The sequence below is a fragment of the Nyctereutes procyonoides genome, unplaced genomic scaffold (genome assembly GCF_905146905.1).
Source record: "Nyctereutes procyonoides isolate TBG_1078 unplaced genomic scaffold, NYPRO_anot_genome, whole genome shotgun sequence".
NCBI classification, from domain to species: Eukaryota; Metazoa; Chordata; class Mammalia; order Carnivora; family Canidae; genus Nyctereutes; species Nyctereutes procyonoides.
The window spans coordinates 52,558,499-52,579,257 of NW_026575046.1; the positions used below are offsets into that span (position 1 = coordinate 52,558,499).

The 20,759-nt window shown below is 41.2% G+C and overlaps 1 protein-coding gene across 1 annotated transcript in view; it reads left to right on the plus strand.

The window, feature by feature from the left end:
- Positions 1-577: 577 nt before the first annotated feature.
- Positions 578-20,759, plus strand: part of MCC (MCC regulator of WNT signaling pathway) — a 324,907-nt gene continuing 304,725 nt past the window's right edge. The window contains exon 1 of the mRNA XM_055325155.1: positions 578-768. The gene's annotated coding sequence lies outside the window, so the exon portion shown is untranslated. The remainder of the gene's footprint in view (positions 769-20,759) is intronic.

Sequence of the window (20,759 nt, forward strand, 5' to 3'; positions counted from 1 at the left end):
CTGTTCAGAAGTGAGCAACACAAAGAAGAGGGCTTTGCCAAAAAACTAATTTTTCTACCCAAGTTGACAACTGAAGCAGCAGGCTTTCTCTTCCAGAGAGCTTTCCCTGAACATCCCCACTCCTCTCCAGATCTACTTTGTCATTGTACTTTCCCATTGTATTATAATTATTAGAATTTTATTAGATTTTAATCTGTTGTAATAGTTAAGTTTTTTTTTTAAGATTTTATTTATTTATTCATGAAGGACAGAGAGAGAAGCAGAGAGAGAGAGGCAGAGACAGAAGCAGGCTCCATGCAGGGAACCCGACGTGCGACTTGATCCCGGGACTCCAAGATCATGCCCTGGGCCAAAGGCAGGCACCAAACCGCTGAGCCACCCAGGGATCCCCAATAGTTAAGTTCATACTAGCTGCTCTGATGACAAACCAAAAATATCCAGTGACTCAAACACCAAAGGAATTTCCCTTCCCTAATCACATAAATTCAAAACAGGGTGCCTGGGATCGGCAGACTGCAGGAGATAAGTCAGGCATCCTCCATCTGTAACGGTGGCCTCACCGTTTATGCCACACGGCTTCCAAGGGTGCTGTGCCCATTTGAACCAGATCAGAAGGCAAAGGACATGGAGAGTCGCACGCTGGGGGTTTTAGGAACCAGGGCTTGAAGTGATGCTTGTCACTTCTATTCACATTCTACTCCTCAGAACTCAGCCACATGGCTACACCTAACTGGGAAGCACAGTCTAGCTTCCTGAAGCTTCTTCCAGGTAAGAGAAAATTATGATAAAGTGCCATGTCTTAACTTTCTGTCTTCTCACTTGCTCACCTGGGGAAAAGGATTACAGTAAGAAGGGTGATCATATGGTAACCCTGTGTAAATCACAGACAGATGTGGCTCTGCTCTGGATTTCCTTTTCTTGGCTCTCTGATGCTTTTTTGCTAAGTAGTTCTTTTGGGGGGGCATATAGTCATTGGATAATTATTTCTGAATGATTTGCCTAAAACTGCTTTTATCTTCAAGCTCCCCCTGTGTCCATTTGAAAGAGAAAGTGCTTAGCATGCAGTCTGTATGCCACATGTTTCTGACATGCTGGCATGTGGAAGGCTTGGGGGGTTCCAAATCATTGCCTATTGGCCACCCACAGGCTAATGAAGGAAATGTCTTTTTATTTCCCCTACCTCTCCTGGACATAGGTGCCCTCTCAGCAGCTAGGGAAAGCTGGGAGTACGACTCAGGTGCCAGGGACCTCCAGAGCCCAGACTTGCAGACTCAGTGGGGCTTGCAGAAGCTTCTCGAGTACAGCAGACACTGTTTGCATCAGCAGGCTGCTGCCCTCCACAAACTGCTCAGTCACGGCATTTTGGCAGCTCTGTAGGAGGAAGCTATTTGGAGCTGGCCAACACGGTGAATACTTTCTATATATCTTGTGGCCTGTGTGCATTCCAAAACAGATTTTAATTCTGAGCTCCAAGGGACATACTGGGTATTGTCTTTCTTATGAAGCTAAACTCTGTACCATTTATAGCATTGCCAGTAATGTTAAGTGCTCTGAACACTTGTGACCAGTGGCTTCACTCTCATCATTAGGAGCAGTGTGGACTCCTAAAAGGCGTTTCAATGAAGTCTGTAACTTGTATGGATTTAATTACTAGAGTAACCACATCAGCTTCTCCATGACTAGAGTTCCTATATAGTACCAGACATTACGAATTGATAGGTTACAATCCTTTCTGTTCTCTAATTTGGATTTGAGTCATTTAAGGTACAAAGAGGAAAATATTTCATTGAAAGTTTGATTATTGTATCTGCTTGTACTTTAAAAAGTATTTTCTGCAGACAACTCCCTTCCTGCTGACCATTGCCTTGGAGCAGTCTTTCCTTTCCTGTGTACTCACTAAACCTCTGTTGCCTTTAAAATATATATTTTGTGTTGAAAATGGTGAAGCAACTTAGCATTTCATTATGTTTATTTTAACCTTCCCTTGGACCTTGGAATGAATCACTACTGGGGTGACCCTTTGGTGAAGAGCTCTTGTCTTCGAAGCCTTTGAAGTCAGAGCTGGAGAACGTAGCAGGTGTGGCTGATGGGCTGGTCCATTTTGGGTGACACACAGATAGTTTATAAATTGAGATTGCTATACAACCACTGTGGGAAAGGGCTATAAACCTTCCTTGCTTTTCGAAACTGAAATTTGAATGCTAGAATAAACATTTTGACGACTTCACTTATATATATCTACAGTCTGCTTTGTTGTAGACTAGTGATTTTCAAACTTCTTGTGTTTGAGGTACACTTCCTAATTCTGACATTTTGGGTGAGGTGTTTGAAGGAACTAACAATTTGAAATATAGCAACAATAATTAAAATACAGTTCTTAGACAAATCCCAACTAAAGGACATTCTATAAAATACCTGATCAGTTCTCTTCAAAACTGTCAAGGATACCAGAGGCAAGGAAAGTCTGAGAAAGAGAAACCATCACAGCTCAGAGGAACCTGAGAAGATAAGACAACTAAATGCAATATGGCACCCTAAATGGGACATTAGGTAAAAGACTAAGGAAACCTGGGTAAATTATGGGCTTTAGTTAACAATCATGTGTCAATATTGGTTCATTAATTGTGACAACTATACCATAATAATGTAAGATGTTAATAATACCAGAAACAGGGTGTGAGGTATATGAGAACTATCTTTGCAACTTTCCTGTAAATCTGTAATATGCAGAAGTGTTCACTTTATTAAAATTCATGAAGTGCACACACTTAGAGTTTGCACACTTTTCATATATATATTTTATGTTTATTAAAGCTTTTGACATGCATAATCAATAATGATGACTGTTCATTGGAATACATCGGATAGGTATAAAAAGAAAGAAAAGGAGAGAGAGAGGCACAAAGAAAGAAGGAAGGAAGGAAGGAAGGAAGGAAGAAAGAAAGAAAGAAAGAAAGAAAGAAAGAAAGAAAAGAAAGAAAAAACCATAACCCGGGATCCCTGGGTGGCTCAGCGGTTTGGCGCCTGCCTTTGGCCGAGGGCGCAATCCGGGAGACCCTGGATCGAGTCCCATGTCAGGCTCCCAGTGCATGGAGCCTGCTTCTCCCTCTGCCTGTGTCTCTGCCTCTCTCTCTCTCTCTGTGTGACTATCATAAATAAATGTAAAAAAAAAAAAAATTAAAAAAAAAAAACCATAACCCCGCAAACACCAGTTGTACAGCTCACTTAAGTTGATCCCTTGGTGAGAAGGAGACCATAAATACAGATGCAGGCACTGAAGTCCTGTGACTTCATTATCACAGTGTGTTTATTTTCTCATTGAATTAAACATTTCAAAACAATGGGGTTCCTGGCTGGCTCAGTTGGTTAAGCATCCAAGTCCTGATTTCCAGGCACATGATCTCAGGGTGGTGAGATCGAGGACCTCATTGAGCCACGAGATGGGCTCTGTGCTCAGGGAGAGTCTCCTTGAGATTCTCTCCCTCTGCCCCTCTGCTCCTTCTCCACCCCTACATGTACTCTTGAGTTCAACCTCTCTCTCTGAAAAACAAAAAAAGTTTGAAAATTTCAAAATATTACTTAAAGGCACAGACCCTAGGTAATGCCCTTGGGCCCTGTGATAGGGTGCATTGTTGCACCCCAATTTTCACCCTTCCCTATATCTTCACCATTTATCTTGTGACTTTGGAGTCTTCCTATCGAACATGAGAAATAATAAATGTTTGTGATTTTAACCATTGTGCTTAGGGTGGTTTCCTTCACAGCAATTGTGGACTCAGGATCTGTTCTCAGAGATCCATGGAGCCCTCTTTGAGGAATGCCTCACATAGGTGGTCAAAGAAAGCAAGTGCCCTCTCTAAACTGTACTCTTGGGCAATCTCTTCACTCATGTACTCACATTATACATAATTTATGTTCCTTCTAAAACAAATCCTGAACTAATAAAATCAAGTTCTATTTTTAAAAAAATAGCTACTAAGAGCAAAAGACATTTTATCAGTGTTCAGTTTGGAGACAGAAAGCACACAGTAATTCACACAGATAAAATTTAACATAAAAAATGATTAGCTAGTAGAAGGAGCTTACTTGATAAGGAGTAAAGAAAATTTTAATGAATACAGGAGTAGCATGTGTAAAGAGCAGCCACTCTAAAGCTGAGGAAGAAACAAATTTAGAAGAGGGCCCTCTCCTCACCAGACCCCATTGAAAGGGAGTGGCTGGGGACCACTGGATGGCAGAGAAGTTCCAGGGGATGGTACAGGCCAGGGCTGTTGAGCAGGAAACTAGTCCTCTGCAGTGTTGGCCCAACTTGCTACCCACCCATTTGGGTTTCTGCAAGACTCATTTGCAACGAGCACATCACTAGGAAGGTGCCCATCAAGGTGCCAGAGGAATTCACTGGGAAGCAGCCTACTGTCATGGTGCCAAAACCCACTGGGGAGTCCCCCAAGTGGTGCCACTATATATACCATGAGTGAGTAACACTGGCTGTCCTGTGCTACTGGCCTCCATCCACCATAAGAGCAAGCAGGGAAGAAGAATAGCACCAAAGAACCGGGATGAGAATTCCTTATTGAAGAAGGAGAAGGATGGCCGGGTGGCTCAGTAAGTTGAATGTCTGGCTCTTGGTTTTGGCTTGCATCATAATCTCAGGGTCATGGGATTGAGCCCCGAGTTAGGCTCTTCACTCAGTGTGGAGTCTGCTTGGGATTCTCTCTCTCCGTTCCCCTCTGCCCCTTTGGTCATGATCTCTCTCTTTCTCTAAAATAAATAAATGAATATTTTAAAAAGAAAGGAGAAGTGTTTGCAAGGTCCAGTTTCAGTATCACAAAGCAAGACAAGGAAAGGATGAATTTGGAGATGAGAGGCAATAAATCAATAACTGGCATAGGCATTTCTAGCATTGAGAAGCTTCTGGGAGCTTGCTATACAAGCTTTTACTTTCTAAGCATCCCTTCCTTTTTCTTCTACCACCAAGTACCTGTGTTCCCCTCCTACCAAAGACAGGAGGACATTCTGACTTTGAGGCTTAACACATTGTCCAGAATGCAAAGGCAACAAAATGGTGATGGAGCTTATAGCAGTTAGAGCTTTATCTGAGAAGCAGATGGCTACACAAGGTCTACGGTAAGGGATTTACTGTAAGGGGTAGAGCTGACGTGAACATGGGAGCTGGTGGAGCAATCTGTGCAGGCTGTTGACTGTATCTCGGGTTGAGCCTGAGATACTCTAAGTCTGTCTAATCAGCATGCCAGAAGGAAAGCTGAGTGCAGAGGAGGCAAAGACAAACCAGCATACACGAGGACAACTTGAAACCCATAAGGACGGAGTGGAACCCAGTTCTGTTGTCTTATTACCGTGACCAACCTCAGTGGTGTGGGTGGCCTGCAGGGGAAGTTGGCACCAGTTAGCCTGGAGCTGCACACACACCTGGCCCAGGGCAGGAGAAGCAGGAGGAGGAGACTTGGGGGATCTGGAGCTGCTACCAGCCTGATACACCAGGAGGTGAGCAGCAGATTAATAACATCCAGAGCATAAAAAAATAGGACTTCTTCACTTAGACCTCCTGGATTTTGCACAAAAGGTCTCTCATGGCTGTACAGAATCACACAGGAAAGAGAACTCTACGAAACATCATTTCAGTTTATCTAAATTGACTCAGTACCAAGCTACAGAGATGGAACTGCCAATACCATGCACACCTAACTCAGAAGGCTATCAGCAAAGCAAGATGAGACACTTCAGGAGTTTAGTAAAAAAAAAAAAAAAAAAAAAAGAGATGCAGTGGGAAAAATGTTAATAGTGAATTATATTAATAATTATGATCATAAAGAAGATTCTCATAATTTTAATTCAACTTCCAATGCCCAGATGTTATCACTAGCCTAAAGAGAAAAAAAAAAAAAGCTGCTTGGACTGTTGGATAAACAGAACAGCAAAATTGTTATGTCAGTTTTTAGGTCCTTTTTTTTTTTTTAAGATTTCATTTATTTATGTGAGAGAGAGCTAGGAGAGGAGCAGAGGGAGAGGGACAAGCAGAGAAGACTGTGTCCAAGCTGAGTGTGGACCCGGACATGGGGCTCAATCTCATGACCCTGAATTATGACCCAACCTGAAACCAAGAGTCAGATGCTTCTTTTTTTTTAATTTTATTTATTTTTTCATGAGTAACATAGAGAGGCAGAGACACAGACAGAGGAAGAAGTAGGCTCCACACAAAGAGCCTGATGTGGGACTTGATCCAGGCACTCCAGGATCATGCCTTGAGTATAAGGCAGACGCTCAACCACTGAGCCACCCCGGTGTCCCAAGAGTCAGATGCTTAACCAGTTGTCCCACCCAGACACATCATTATGTCAGGTTTTAAATTTGATCTTTTTATCTGTACAAGTCCTGTCTTTTTTTTTTTCTCCTCTAAAAATGGAAATCACGGCAGGCTCTGTGGTACAGTGGGTAGCGTATTAGACTTCTAGAACAGGTAAAATGTAAATCACTTTAACAGAAAGACTTTAAGCATGAAATTAAATCTTAAAATGGACAAAGTTGATTGTCCAAAGGATTCTAAAAGAACCTGGCCTTGAACAGCAAGATGTAGAATGCAGGCACTGCTCTCTCCACCTACATAAAAATGAGGCAACTGTGCCTATAATGTCATCATTTGAAATGTTAGGGAAAACTCATGAAGCAGAGATAGCTGGCTTTTCAAATAACAAACACAAAGTCAACTGTACTATTTATCTCTACATATAAACTAATTTGTTTATTTACTGAAATTCAACTTTAATCATTTGGAAATAACCATTCAAGATTCTGAAAAGTTTCTATCAACCCTATATCCTAGACCTTCTATAGCCCCTCAAAAAAAAATCCGGTATTTTATTTGTACTGACTCAATTCTTTGAAAACCTAAAGGGTGATAAGCATACCCACTACTTAACAAGAATTTATACAAGAATTTCTTGTTCTTTGATTCTGAACAATGCCCAGAAGAGGGCGCTCTCAGATCAGCTTTCTTTAACCACAACCTGGATACATCCTCCTAACCAAAGGTTTTGACATGGCAATCCCAGATTTGGCAAGAACCGTAATGATCATAGCATCTTAAAATTACAAAAGGAGAAATGGAAAGTTCTCTAAATTAAGTGCAAGTCAGGGGCACATAAAAAAAACTGATGAAGATCTTCTAAGTGAGGGAAAATGAGGAGACAAATGATGACTTCAACTTTTCATCAACTTTATTGATTCAAATACTTTATATTTTGTGCATGACTTCTTTTATAGTATACTCTTAATTGACATCAATTAATTAATGTCTTTATAGGTAAAAATTAATAAAGCTGGTAATGAATTCTTAAAACAAGTAGTATGACTAATTTATCGAGAAATTGCTATTTTGTTCAGAAATTTATCAGTGTTGTAGCTAAAAAGTAAAACTTCAGTTATAACTTATATTTTATATCAGCTAACCATGTCACTAAGAATCTATAACATCACTATTAATACAATTACACTCTTCCCTGAAATAAAGACCTTTGGAGAGAAAACCTGTCAGAGAACAGACAGTACATTTTTCCCACTGCATCTCTTTTTTTTTTTTTTTTTTACTAAACTCCTGAAGTCTCTCATCTTGCTTTGCTGATAGCCTTCTGAGTTAGGTGTGCATGGTATTGGCAGTTCCATCTCTGTAGCTTGGTACTGAGTCAATTTAGGTAAACTGAAATGATGTTTCGTAGAGTTCTCTTTCCTGTGTGATTCTGTACAGCCATGAGAGACCTTTTGTGCAAAATCCAGGAGGTCTAAGTGAAGAAGTCCTATTTTTTTATGCTCTGGATGTTATTAATCTGCTGCTCACCTCCTGGTGTATCAGGCTGGTAGCAGCTCCAGATCCCCCAAGTCTCCTCCTCCTGCTTCTCCTGCCCTGGGCCAGGTGTGTGTGCCGCTCCAGGCTAACTGGTGCCAACTTCCCCTGCAGGCCACCCACACCACTGAGGTTGGTCATGGTAATAAGACAACAGAACTGGGTTCCACTCCGTCCTTATGGGTTTCAAGTTGTCCTCGTGTATGCTGGTTTGTCTTTGCCTCCTCTGCACTCAGCTTTCCTTCTGGCATGCTGATTAGACAGACTTAGAGTATCTCAGGCTCAACCCAAGATACAGTCAACAGCCTGCACAGATTGCTCCACCAGCTCCCATGTTCACGTCAGCTCTATCCCTTACAGTAAATCCCTTACCGTAGACCTTGTGTAGCCATCTGCTTCTCAGATAAAGCTCTAACTGCTATAAGCTCCTATGTACATCACCATTTTGTTGCCTTTGCATTCTGGACAATGTGTTAAGCCTCAAAGTCAGAATATCCTCCTGAACTTTATTTGATGCAGAGTTCAGAGTTCTATTATTTTAGGGATTGCTATAAATCTACATTTTTCAGTCAATACAGGAAAATCTTTAAGATGCCTGGGTGGCTCAGCTGGTTGAGCATTCAGCTCTTGATTTCAGCTCAGGTCATTATCTCAGGGTTATGATATTTGAGCCCTTGAGCCCTATGTGAGGCTCCACCCTGGGTATGGAGCCTGCTTAAGATTCTTTCTCCTTTTCCTTCTCCCCATCCCCTGCTCCCGCTGGCACATGCACATGTGCTCTTTCACAAAACAAAAAAGAAAAATCTTTAAAATGTGTGTGAATAAATAAGGAATTTATCAGTAAATAAGGAATATAGATTTTTAAAAAGATTTTATTTATTTATTCACACAGAGATACAGAGAGAAAGAGGCAGAGACATAGGCAGAGGTAGAAGCAGGCTCCATGCAGATTCCATCCCCCAAACCAGGATCACACCCTGAGCCAAAGGCAGAGGCTCAACTGCTGAGCCACCCAGACATCCCTTTATTTTATATAGATTTTTAAAAATATTGTATTTATTTGTTAATAAATAAGTAGTGGCAAGGTAGATAAGAATCACCTTTTTGGTTAACCATTTGACCAAGTCCTCATGTCTCATGTTAGCTTCTGATATCTCCCCCTTTCATCATTCCAAGTATGGGATACTGAAGTTTTTTATATTTGTCAGTTGCCACTATCCTTAACATATCTCCCTCTTGTTTAGATCCACTGCCTTGATATTTTAAAATTAAAGGACAGGGTATCACTGGGTGGCTCAGCGGTTTAGCGCCTGCCTTTGGCCCAGGGTGTGGTCCTGGAGTCCCGGGATTGAGTCCCACATAGGGCTCCCGGCATGGAGCCTGCTTCTCCCTCCTCCTGTGTCTCTGCCTCTCTCTCTCTTTATGTCTATCATAAACAAATAAATAAATCTTAAAAAAATAAAAAATAAATAAAATTAAAGGCCATGAAAACTCTTAAAATGTTATAAAAAATGGAAAAAAAAATATTACTGATGGTCCTTTCAAAGTCATATTAGGGGCCCCTACAAGTCATCTAATGCCATAGAAGATGGAGTTGTGTTTGGCTTACTGTTTACAAAAGAAAGGTAGCAGAATATGCCACCCCAAAACATGGATGTCTGAGTTCAGGACATGTTACCCCCAAATATGCATTGGTATTTTGATTATTTTGAGCTTTAGTACTTGAAAAAACAGCAAGTGCAGGGAGAGTCTTTCTCTGAACTCCCTTTAGCTGCCTCAAGACAGATCTTCCAAAAGGAAATCAACTATCATTGATCCTCTTCCAGGAAATATATCAACTAGGGCAAATGGACTTCCATTACAGGAAAGAAGGCTAGAAGTTGTCCCCACACCCAGACAGACTTCATCACAAACTGCCATTTCTCCCATCTGTTCTTCTAAGGACCCAATCTTTCCCCAAAATCATTTACTTTCCCCTGAGAGGCCTATATCCCTCTACCCTTTCCCTATGAAGATGGTATTTAATCCTGAATTCCAAGCCATCTTGGGGAGGTACTCAGTTTTCCCTGGGCATCCCCATGTATACGTGAGGTGTACATGTTAATAAACTTGTTTCTTTTCTTTTTTTTAAGATTTTATTTATTTATTCATGAGAGAGAGAGAGAGGCAGAGACACAGGCAGAGGGAGAAGCAGGCTCCATGCAGGGAGCCCCATGTGGGGAGCCCCATGTGGGACTCGATCCTAAGTCTCCAGGATCACACCCCGGGCTGCAGGCGGCGCTAAACCGCTGCGCTACCGGGACTGCCCTAAACTTGTTTCTTTTTTCTCTTGTTAATGTGTTTATTACAGGAGTCTCTACTAAGAACTCAGAAGAGGAGAGGGAAGGGACCTCTGGCTGGCTCAGTCAGTGGAGCCTGTGACTCTTGATCTCTGGGTTGCGAATTACAAGCTTCATGTTGAGGGTAGAGATTACTTAGAAATACAATCTAAAAAAAGAAAAAGAAGAAGGGTAGAGGGAATATTATTTTTCCTCCACTACACTATTGACTAAGATCTAGACTCTGTAAATTTACATATTAATTTGCAGAAGATTGGTAACTTATCAATGATTTTTGTCCAGGTAAAGATGCAAATTAATTTTTTTTCCAGCAGAAAAGATAACCTCAAGTGTTACCTTTTATTTGCCCTGGTAAGACATTAGCGTTTTTTTTTTTTAAGTAATCTCTATATGTTGGCAAATTGAACTTCAATATAAAAAATTAAAATTAAAAAAAAAAGGGATGCGTGGGTGGCTCAGTGGTTGAGCGTTTGCGTTCAGCCCAGGACGGGACCCTGGGGTCCTGGGATCAAGTCCCACTTTGGGCTCCCTGCATGGAGCCTGCTTCTCCCTCTGCCTGTGTCTCTGCCTCTCTCTCTCTGTGTGTGTGTCTCTCATGAATAAATAAATAAAATCTTAAAAAAAAAAGAAAAGAAATTACAATACTCCTTATAGGAAGAATTTTAAATGTGACAAAGGTCTTTATTTGTGAAAATGAAGATGCTCTCCAAGGATTGAAGCGTTGCTATTATTACTATTATTAGCGTAAAATCTGCAAATACAGGATCAGCGGTTTAAGTTAGTGGTTTCTTTCTGGAAAGTTTCTCTGTTCTTATTTAGCAGAATCTGAGCTTATTCTTATTTTTCCTCTTCTGCTTTTTTTTTTTTTTTTAAGATTTTATTTATTTGAGAGAGAGAGAGAGAGCATGAGGGGGATAGAGGGGTAGAGGGAAAGGGACAAGCAGAGCAGACTCCCCACTGAGCAAGGAGCCTGACACAGGTATGTATCCCAGGACACCTAGATCATGAACTGCGCTGATGGCAGATGCTTAACCTCCTGAGCCACCCAGGCACCCCTCCCCCTCTGCTCTTAGTTTAGCTCTGCTTCCTCCATGTCTTTGTCACAAATGAAAAGACTGACCAACTTCTAGGGTGCCAGAGGGATCCCCATCTTTCTCCCCTCAGTTTATTCAGATTCTGAAGGGATTAATCTGACTCTTCTTACCAATAAGAACTCTTCTTATCATCAATAGGATGCACAAAAGGCAGGCATACCACCCTTTTGAAACTTTTAATCTTTGGGAATGAACAGAGGCCTGCATTACACATGTTCATTCTACTAGAGAACAATGGCTCCCAGATATTGCAAATCCATGGACAAGTAACATTTCAAAAAATTGAGACCTGCCAATATTTTATGTCGCCAAAGATTAAAAGCCACTCTACCTATTACCTAATACCACAATCATTCCATAAAAGAAAGGACTTTTTTGGCACAAAGTTAGGTAAATAAATAAATGGAAAAGAAATTTAATTACATGGAAGAATTAACAGTTGTTCCTGTTTTACCCCATATTTCCATTAACTGGTGGGAACTTTGGCATGGATGCAGTTCCCTAGCACTGTGGGTATGGACTTCACCCACATACACTGTGCTTGTATGTCTGACATTGGGCAAGCCATTTAACCTCGGTTGGCATCTATGTTGTCATAAAATAGGAATAATAATACCTTCTTCATATGATTGTCCTGGAAATTGAGGTAGTGCATAGATAGTGCTTAATACTATCATGCAAGTAGGTGCTCAATAAATACTCATGGTTGTTATTGCTGTTTTCCTCATCTAATTATCAGAAATAAGCCTTGAGAGTAACTTATAAGTGGATAAGTTTAGGGTGGAATTTGGAAACAAAAACATCTTGAAGAAAGGACATCTCTCAAGAAGATTTCAAGATTTTGAGATACCAAGCACTTTTATGAGCTTGGAGCTGTCTCAAAGATGTTGTTGTTAAAAATTATGTTGAGGGGCACCTGGGTGGCTCAGTGGTTAAGCATTGGCCTTTGGCTCAGGTCATGATCCTGGGGTCCTAAGGATGAAGTCTTGCATTGGGCTCCTTGCAGGGAGCCTACTTTTCCCTCTGCCTGTGTCTCTGCCTCTCTGTGTGTGTGTCTCATGAATAAATAAATTAAAATCTTAAAAAAAAAAAAGAAAAGAAATTATGCTGAGTAACCTTATATGTAGAATTCACTTGGAATTACCAGATGATCCAAATGGGTAATAATTCCTACCTTTATCTAACCTCTCCATTTAAAAAATGTGTGAGATGTTGAGGCCCAGATTTAAAAAAAAATCCTCTTAATGTCTGTCACATAGAAGTAGTAGAACCAGGACTAGAGGATGGCTTTTCTGACACCCCACTATGCCCCTGCCCTGACTAGGGGATTTCTCTCTCCACTGGCAAGAGAAGGAATAGCTGTTGGTGGGAAAGGAGGGACCCTTGTGTCTGTTCCTTAGGATCTTTGCTACTAGGCTCTGGGTCACTTTTCTCTGTTCCGCTTGTGGTGCTGGGTTGTTGTTCTTATGTCATCTACATTCCTTTCTACATTCGATGAATGTAGAAATCAGGCTTCCAGCAGGTACTCTGCTTCTCCCTCTGCCTCTTTCTGCCACTCCCCCTGCTTGTGCTCTCTCACTCTCTCTGAGAAATAAATAAAAATCTTAAAAAAAAATCCTTTCTCAGATAGACATAGTGCTCATAAAAAAATATAGATATAGATGTATGTATGTATGAACACAACTGCTATAGATCTCACAAATTCAGACACATACCCCAGTAAGTGTGTATATATATATATATCATTATATATTATATATATTAATATTATATTATATGTTAATATATACTATATATAATAATCAATAAACATAATATTATATAATACATTATATATATATATATATTCTCTCTCTCTCTATCCTATCTGGTGCCATCTCCCAGGAACCCACAGCCTCCCCATGATTCAGCCCCTAAGGGGTGGGTGCTGCCCCGCTGGGGCCTGGCACTGCTGCCAGTTGGCATCTGGCAGACATATGTTCTAGATGCTGGTGGCTGTGCCACGCCAGTTGTTAAATACTTTTAATATCTCTTCTACCCTCTGGCAACCTGTTGGACTAAAATAATAAATCCAGTTTTAGGGTCTGATAAGAGTGTGGACATGAACAGATATTGAAGTGGTGGGAAGCTATAAGATCTTACTCTCTTAGTAATTTTTTCAATGATTCTTTTGGAAGGGGTGCCTGGCTGACTCATTTGATGGAGCATACAGCGTTTGATCTAGGGGTTGTGAGTTCAAGCCCCAAGCTGGGTGTAGAGATTCCTTAAAAATGAAATCTTAAAATAGTTGGATAGTTCAACAAGGGGTTCATATTTTATTCTGTTGTCTACTGTCTTTGGAGTAAGACCTCTGGTTTGCCAGGATAAGGGAATTTTGCAAATTTTATTATTATTATTTTTTTTTATTCATGATAGTCACAGAGAGAGAGAGAGAGGCAGAGACACAGGCAGAGGGAGAAGCAGGCTCCATGCACCGGGAGCCCGATGTGGGATTCAATCCCGGGTCTCCAGGATCGCGCCCTGGGCCAAAGGCAGGCGCCAAACCGCTGCGCCACCCAGGGATCCCCGGAATTTTGCAAATTTTAAAGCACACACTAGAAGGCAGTGGCCCCATATGTACACACCCAACAATGACCACTTTCTCCACATTTCTCTGCCCTTCCTTTGTGTAGGGGGAGGTGGAGAGGAGTCTCCTCGGTATCATACAAAGCCACTTATGTCTGAAGTGTTTTATGAACATAGAGCAGCTGCTTGGGAGCGCTCTGTCTGTAATTCCTTGCAGTTTCTTTTCCATCCTTCCAGTCATTTCTCAGTGGGGCTCTGATAGTAGAGTTATCATTCACATCGTCATGTCCTTTTTCTTTTTTAAAGACAAGGCAAAGAAGAGGTGGGAAACATACACTCCTAATTTGGGGCAGTATGGTTTTCTATCTTTGCATTTTCAAATAAAGTCATGAATTAAGAATGAAGAAGAAAAGTATGGTGAAGGATTCTTGTATTCTGCATGCCCAGAGGCAAATACCATTTACCCAAGTCTGCAGAGCTGCCCCCTTGGCCACAATCACTAAGGAGAATCAGGTTTCAACTCTGTTTACCTCTCCTGCGGCCTCCTAAATAGCTTGCTGAGAGAGGTATAGCTGGTCTGTGTGATAAAGACAGCGGATAAGGGTGGGTGGGCTTAGAGACTGTGAAGCCATGAGGCTGTGAATGTGCAGAGCTCTGGGGTATTGAAGAGAGAAGTTCCAGTGCAGGTGAATCATGGCATGGAGCTCAAGAGGAAAGCAAAGGGACACTAAGAAGTAGATCAGTGGATTATTTATGATTCTACCTTTGATGAAATCTAAGGAACCTAAATAAAAGGTCTAATTTATTTTTAATTACTTTTGGTTGTTGTTTCTTTGGAAGGGATAACCTTCTGAACCTGGATTATGTGAGTCCCTAGATTTATACAAGTTATATATAGAATGCACTTACTGGGGTGTGTTTCTGGATTTATGAGCATCTATAGCAGTTGTGTTCATACATGCATACGTATATCTATATAAGTTTTTAAGTGTTTGAAGTATTTGTTCATTATGTTTATTCTTAAGGCACTTATGCGAGATAAGATGCTCTTTTTTGGATTCACTCAACCAGCAGCTTTGGCAGGGGGTGGTGGGAAGGACACCTGGACCCTCATAACATCCGGTGCTCTGCAACATGGGGACAGGGGGTTCCCTCTTCATTTCTCTTGGTGTTGCTAATAATATTCATTGAGCATTTACTGTATACCATGTATCATGTTAAGTGCTTGACTAGGTTATCTTGCTTAGTCCTCACAGTAACCTTATGCTACATGTATGGTTATGATCCCCATTTAAAGATGAGGAATTTGAGGATGAGAAGGGTTGCCTACAGTGCAACACAAAGGATACAGCAGGCTGAGATTTCAATGCAGGTTGTCAGACTCTGCAGCATGGCCTTCTAACCATCATTTCTGTGCCCCCAGAGGAAGGAGGGATACTTCAGGCATGCCATCGCCAAATCATCCCTTCTTCTGATCAGACAGACAGGGTGCACTGTGGTCTCATGCACCCTGAACTGGCTACAGGGTTTCTGACCTTATTCCTTCATAGTACAGTGAAGATACCCAGGCTGTTCTGTTCTGAGGAGAGCCTGGGCTATCTCTCTCTCTCACACACACACACACACACATAGACACATACATTTGTTGGTTAGGTTTTCATGTCACTGATTTTTGTATAAGACATTGTTACTGGAGAGTAATTAAAACCCCTGGTCGATTTATAGTGGGGTCTCCTGACATGGTTGTGTAGTTATTTATGCCTAGATGACAGGGAAGATTAGCATTAAATGCTGAGAGCATTGCATCTACTGCTGTGATGCAGTTAGAGGCATCTATCAAAGATGCATTTGGAACGCAGAGGCCTAGGTCTAATTGCCAGGAATACTGAAGGCTTTCCTCAGCTCCACTTAAAGGTGGAGAGAAGAAGAGTTAGTAGTGAGAGAGGTGGACCCTCACCTTACCTTGTCAGTAGATTCTTCAAGGTCAGAAGAGTAATCTCTTCCCCAGTCCTGCATCTCTTGGGTCTTTGAGGTAATTATCCTTGTGGCACGGATGAGGGCAAAACCTGTCTCTAGAGAGAGGAGCAGGCAGAAGGACTAATGTGTCCTGTTACTGCTCCTAATTGGTCACATTTGTTAAGTGTTTATTATATGCTGGATATTCCTAGGGTGGGGGCGGGGTCTTGCCTATATCATCTCACCTAATCCTTAGAGGGCCAACCCTGCTTTTAAGCCTGATCCTTTCCAGCCCTCCCCTAGCTATCACTTATTTTGCCATTTGTTTCTCTGGGGATTGGAGGGGGGTAGGGTGGGGAGGGTAGGGAGGCACTGCCTGCTTAGAAGAGTGGTATTCACATAAGCTCAAGAGAAAATAAACATTGCCAATGACTCAGGCAGAAAAGGATTAGCAGATTATGAATTATGTGTCAACCCTACTTCTACTGAGAATCACTTCGTTGTTAGATTGTATTCTGTGTTTACAGATGTCAGTGTAATATGTTTCATGCTAAAATACAATAAAGGTTAGTAGTAGAAGTGTTATAATAACTCAAATGTCAACTGCCCCTTTGTTCTTCAGTTTCAAATCTGTCTGTGTCTTTTCTAATTTTGTCCTCATTGCAATCCAGAATTGGAACTCAGAGAACTAAGAGTCCATAGTCAAAAATGAATTGGTGAGCAGGGCACCTGGCTGGTTCAGTCAGTAGAGTGTGGGACTCTTGATCTCAGGATTGTGGGTTCAAGCCCCACATTGGGTATAGAGATTACTTAAAAATAAAATGTTAATGTGGTGCCTGGCTTGCTCAGTCAACGGAACATGCGACTCTTTTTTTTTTTTTTTTTTTTTTAAGATTTTACTTATTTATGAGACACAGAGAGACAGAGTCAGGGAGCCTGATGTGGGACTCAATCCAGGGACTCCAGAATCACATCCTAAACCGAAGGCAGACGCTCAACCATTGAGCCACCCAGGTGCCCCTTAAAAAAAAATCTTAAGGGCATCTGGGTGGCTGTGGGGTAAGCATCCAACTCTTGGTTTCAGCTCAGGTCGTGATCTCAAGGTCTTGGGATCAAGCCCTGCATCAGGCTCTGTGCTCAGTGCAGAGTCTGCTTCAGATTCTCTCTCTCTCTCCCTCCTTCTCACTCTCTCTCTTCCTCTAAAATAAAATCTTTTTTTTTTTTTTTTTCAAAAAAACCTGAATTGGTGAACAACATGGGTTTTGTAAGGGATGATGATATGGAGAGACATGTAAACCATCCCCCTCCACCTCTACCTTCTTAAGCAATGAGTTTAAGAGTTCATATTGGATACTTATATCCTCTGGAGACCCTCCTCATCCCAGATCTGAGGCTTTTCTCTCTATGTGCTACACCTTTTTCCCCAGCAGTGCCCTTGCCTACTCTTCCCTATGTCCTTCTCCTTCACAGGAGGGATATGAATTCCTCTCCTAATATCCTATGTTGTAGTTTAGAAACCATCTTTTGTTACTAAATACATCCTTAGCATCTTATGCTTCCACTCTTTGCGGTTTATCAAAGTATTCCTTTCAAAGAAAGTCTACTTAACAGAAATTTTAGGGGAATAAATGTTTGTTTCATTATAGAAATAGGGACACCTGGTGGCTCAGCAGTTGAGCATCTGTCTTTGGCTCAGGGTGTGATCCTGGAGTTCCGGGATCAAGTCCCACATCGGGCTCCCTGCAGGGAGCCTGCTTCTTCCTCTGCCTGTGTTTCTGCCTTGTTCTCTCTGTCTCTCATGAATAAATAAGTAAGTCTTTAAAAAAAAAAAGAAATAGGCCTTATTAAGACAGAATTCTGAAATGAAGGACCATTTACAGAATCTTGACTGTAAATATGTAAATGGTCTGACATTGCCCAACCCAATTCAGACATCTTACGTTTAACAGTACTTGAAGGGGTTCATTAGCATGGGAATTTATGAATATGACAGAGTACTGAGGATCCCTGAATCCATATTTTGCAGTGAGAACCACAGAAAATTCATATAAACTTAATATAGCACCACAGACCACCTGGTGGCTCATTTGGTAATGTATACAACTCTTGATCTCAAAGTCATGAGTTCAATTCCCATGTTGGGCATAGAGCTTACTTAAAAAACAAAAACAAAATATAGCACCAAAACTACAATAATATATTGTGATTTCTACTGTATGTCCTAACTTCCTCTTTACTAGGAAATCAGATATAACCTTTAACCAGACAGTCCTGGTTCTCTTGGGGTTTTTCTGTATGCCCCATATTACTTTTATTTCTAGTTTTGGTTCATAGTTAGATGTGAGAAATTCAAACCATAACACATTCAAACATTTTTTTCCACTCATGCCCATTAATAGCTTTAATCTAGACGAAATATCTAATGTATAATCAAAGGTGTAAATGAAACCCTAATTCCTGTATTTGCTCATTGCCTTCCCCCTTCCCTCATCCCCCCCCCCCCCCCCCCCGGCCAATCATCTCAGGTTGTCTTTTTACAATGCATTTCCAATTCCTGGCTTTCACCATGGCTTTCCAGAATTCAGGTACATCAGGATTATGTCTCTGTTAGAGTTTGTTGGCTAAAAATGTTTATGATGAATCCAAAAAGGTAACTGTGGTATCAGAGGGGTAAAACTATATCAGGGTTGGCTATGGATGGATGATTTAAAATTCCCATGAAATTTAACTGTGGACTGGCTTCTTTTATAAGCAAAATACAGGTTTATGCTCTTGAAAGCCTGCCTTCAAATGAATTAAATCTTGATTGGAATGGCATCATGTATTGTAATACTTTCCATTAAGCAAATGGCTTTTAGTTGTTCAATAAAATATGCAAGATTATCACTGAGATTTAAGTTTCTCTGGGCCCACAGCACTTTGATTCTGGGCGATAGCCTAATATAGCAACAAGAGACTTTGCCGGGATATCCAGGGAATCATATGAAAATAAGAGTGACTGATGTCCAGAAGGGGAAGAATTTTTATTTCAAACTTTGTATTGGGTCATTAGAAATATATTGAGAGAAACTTAGACAACCAGGACAACCAGGGTTTAATATCCTTCTCCAGACAGGTTTTGTTTTGAGGTTGAGAATTTGGTTTGAGCATGGTTATTGTGTGAATTACTAAAAGAGTATCCATCTCTTCAAGGACTGTCCCTATAACGTCACAGAGTGGAGTTGTTTAGAATTTGTGGCAAGGAAAAAACTCTTTTTTCTACCCACCCCAACTTCTTTATCTCAATAGGAGGTCTAAAAATGATGCCAAAGGGACACCTGGGTGGCTCAGTGGTTGAGCATCTGCCTTTGGCTCAGAGCGTGACCCCGGAGTCCCGGGATTGAGTCCCACAAGGGGCTTCCTGCATGGAGCCTGCTTCTCCATGTTCTGCCTCTCTCTCTCTCTCTGTGTGTGTGTGTGTCTCTCATGAATAAATAAAATCTTTAAAAAAACAAAATAAAATAAAAATGGTGCCAAAATTCTCTATGTAATGAACAGTCATCAACTTTTATTTTCCTTTTCTAATGAGCTAAGAAGGGAGGCTGAAATTAAGGAAACGAATATTTGTAAAATGGCAGCACAGAGTGACAGCTGCAGATTTGAATGGATTGCCAGCTGCCTTTAGACTCATAGAAAGAAATAGAGGTAGCATTCCTGGTGCTATTTATGTTCTTCCTTATATTTTCTGTATCTTCCAAACAATCTAAAATCAGTATTAATGACTTTTATAGTGGAGAAGGGAAAAAACTAAAATATCTTAGTTGTGACCAGTATATATTACATATAGGCTTGGGAATACTAGAAGGATAATTACCAACATGAAAACAGTGTTTTATCTTGGAGTAATTGAGGTGACCCTTAATTTTTGGTTTTCTTTCTTTTGCACATTTGCATTTATTGATTATTCTGCAATTCACATTACCTGCATAACAAATGAGTGTTTTTCCACAGGGAGCATTATCTACATGATTCAACATTAAGTTTCTATTTTGAAAAAACATACCCATACCAAAAAGTAAACATTTGTACTATAAAATTTGTTCTTGTTCTACGTCAACATTTTAGCTTTAGCAAGTAGATAACTCTCCTACATTTGGAACTGGGTTCAGCGGAGTTCAGAGACTGCTTCAAAGGAGGCCATGAGGCGGTGCCTGGCTGGCTCACTGAGCAGTGACTGGTGATCGCAGGGTCAGGAGTTCAAGCCCCACAGTGAGTGTGGAGTCTAATTAAAGAAAAGGAAAGAAAGGCAAAGGCCCTGCGGTCCTGCAGAAATCAGCAGAGATCTCTGTTGCTCTCTCTCCTGCAGCAGCCCAGAAGCCACAGCTGGCCTGAGTAATCATGACAGTAATTAGATCTTTTCCACATTCCTAATGCTTTCAAACCATTCCTAATCATTCTTATTTGAGCTCCTGAATAACTGAAGAGTAGATATAGCAGGCCAAGCATCAGTATTTCTTCCCCATACTGCAGCCCCACTGAAGTTTTTAAAACAGCAGATCAGGGACGCCTGGGTGGCTCAGCAGTTGGGCAGCTGCCTTCAGCTCAGGTCATGATCCCTGGGTCCTGGGATCAAGTCTGCATCGGGCTCCCTGTGAAGAGCCTGCTTCTCTCTCTGCCTGTATCTCTGCCTCTCTCTGTGTCTCTCATGAATAAATAAATAAATCTTTAAAAAAAACAACAGAGCAGATCACATTAGTCTTCTGCTAAAGACTCATTAAAGGATCCCCAGTGCATTAAGAATATAACTTAAACTCTTTACAAGAGACCCTGCCTGATTTGGCTAAGACAGCCTCTGTGACTTCATCTTTCCCACTTCCCCGTAGAAATAAGCTCCGGCCACACTGCCCCTCCCCACCGTGTACAGCTCAGGACCTTCACTTGGTGCCCCTGTTCCCGAACGCTGTTCTT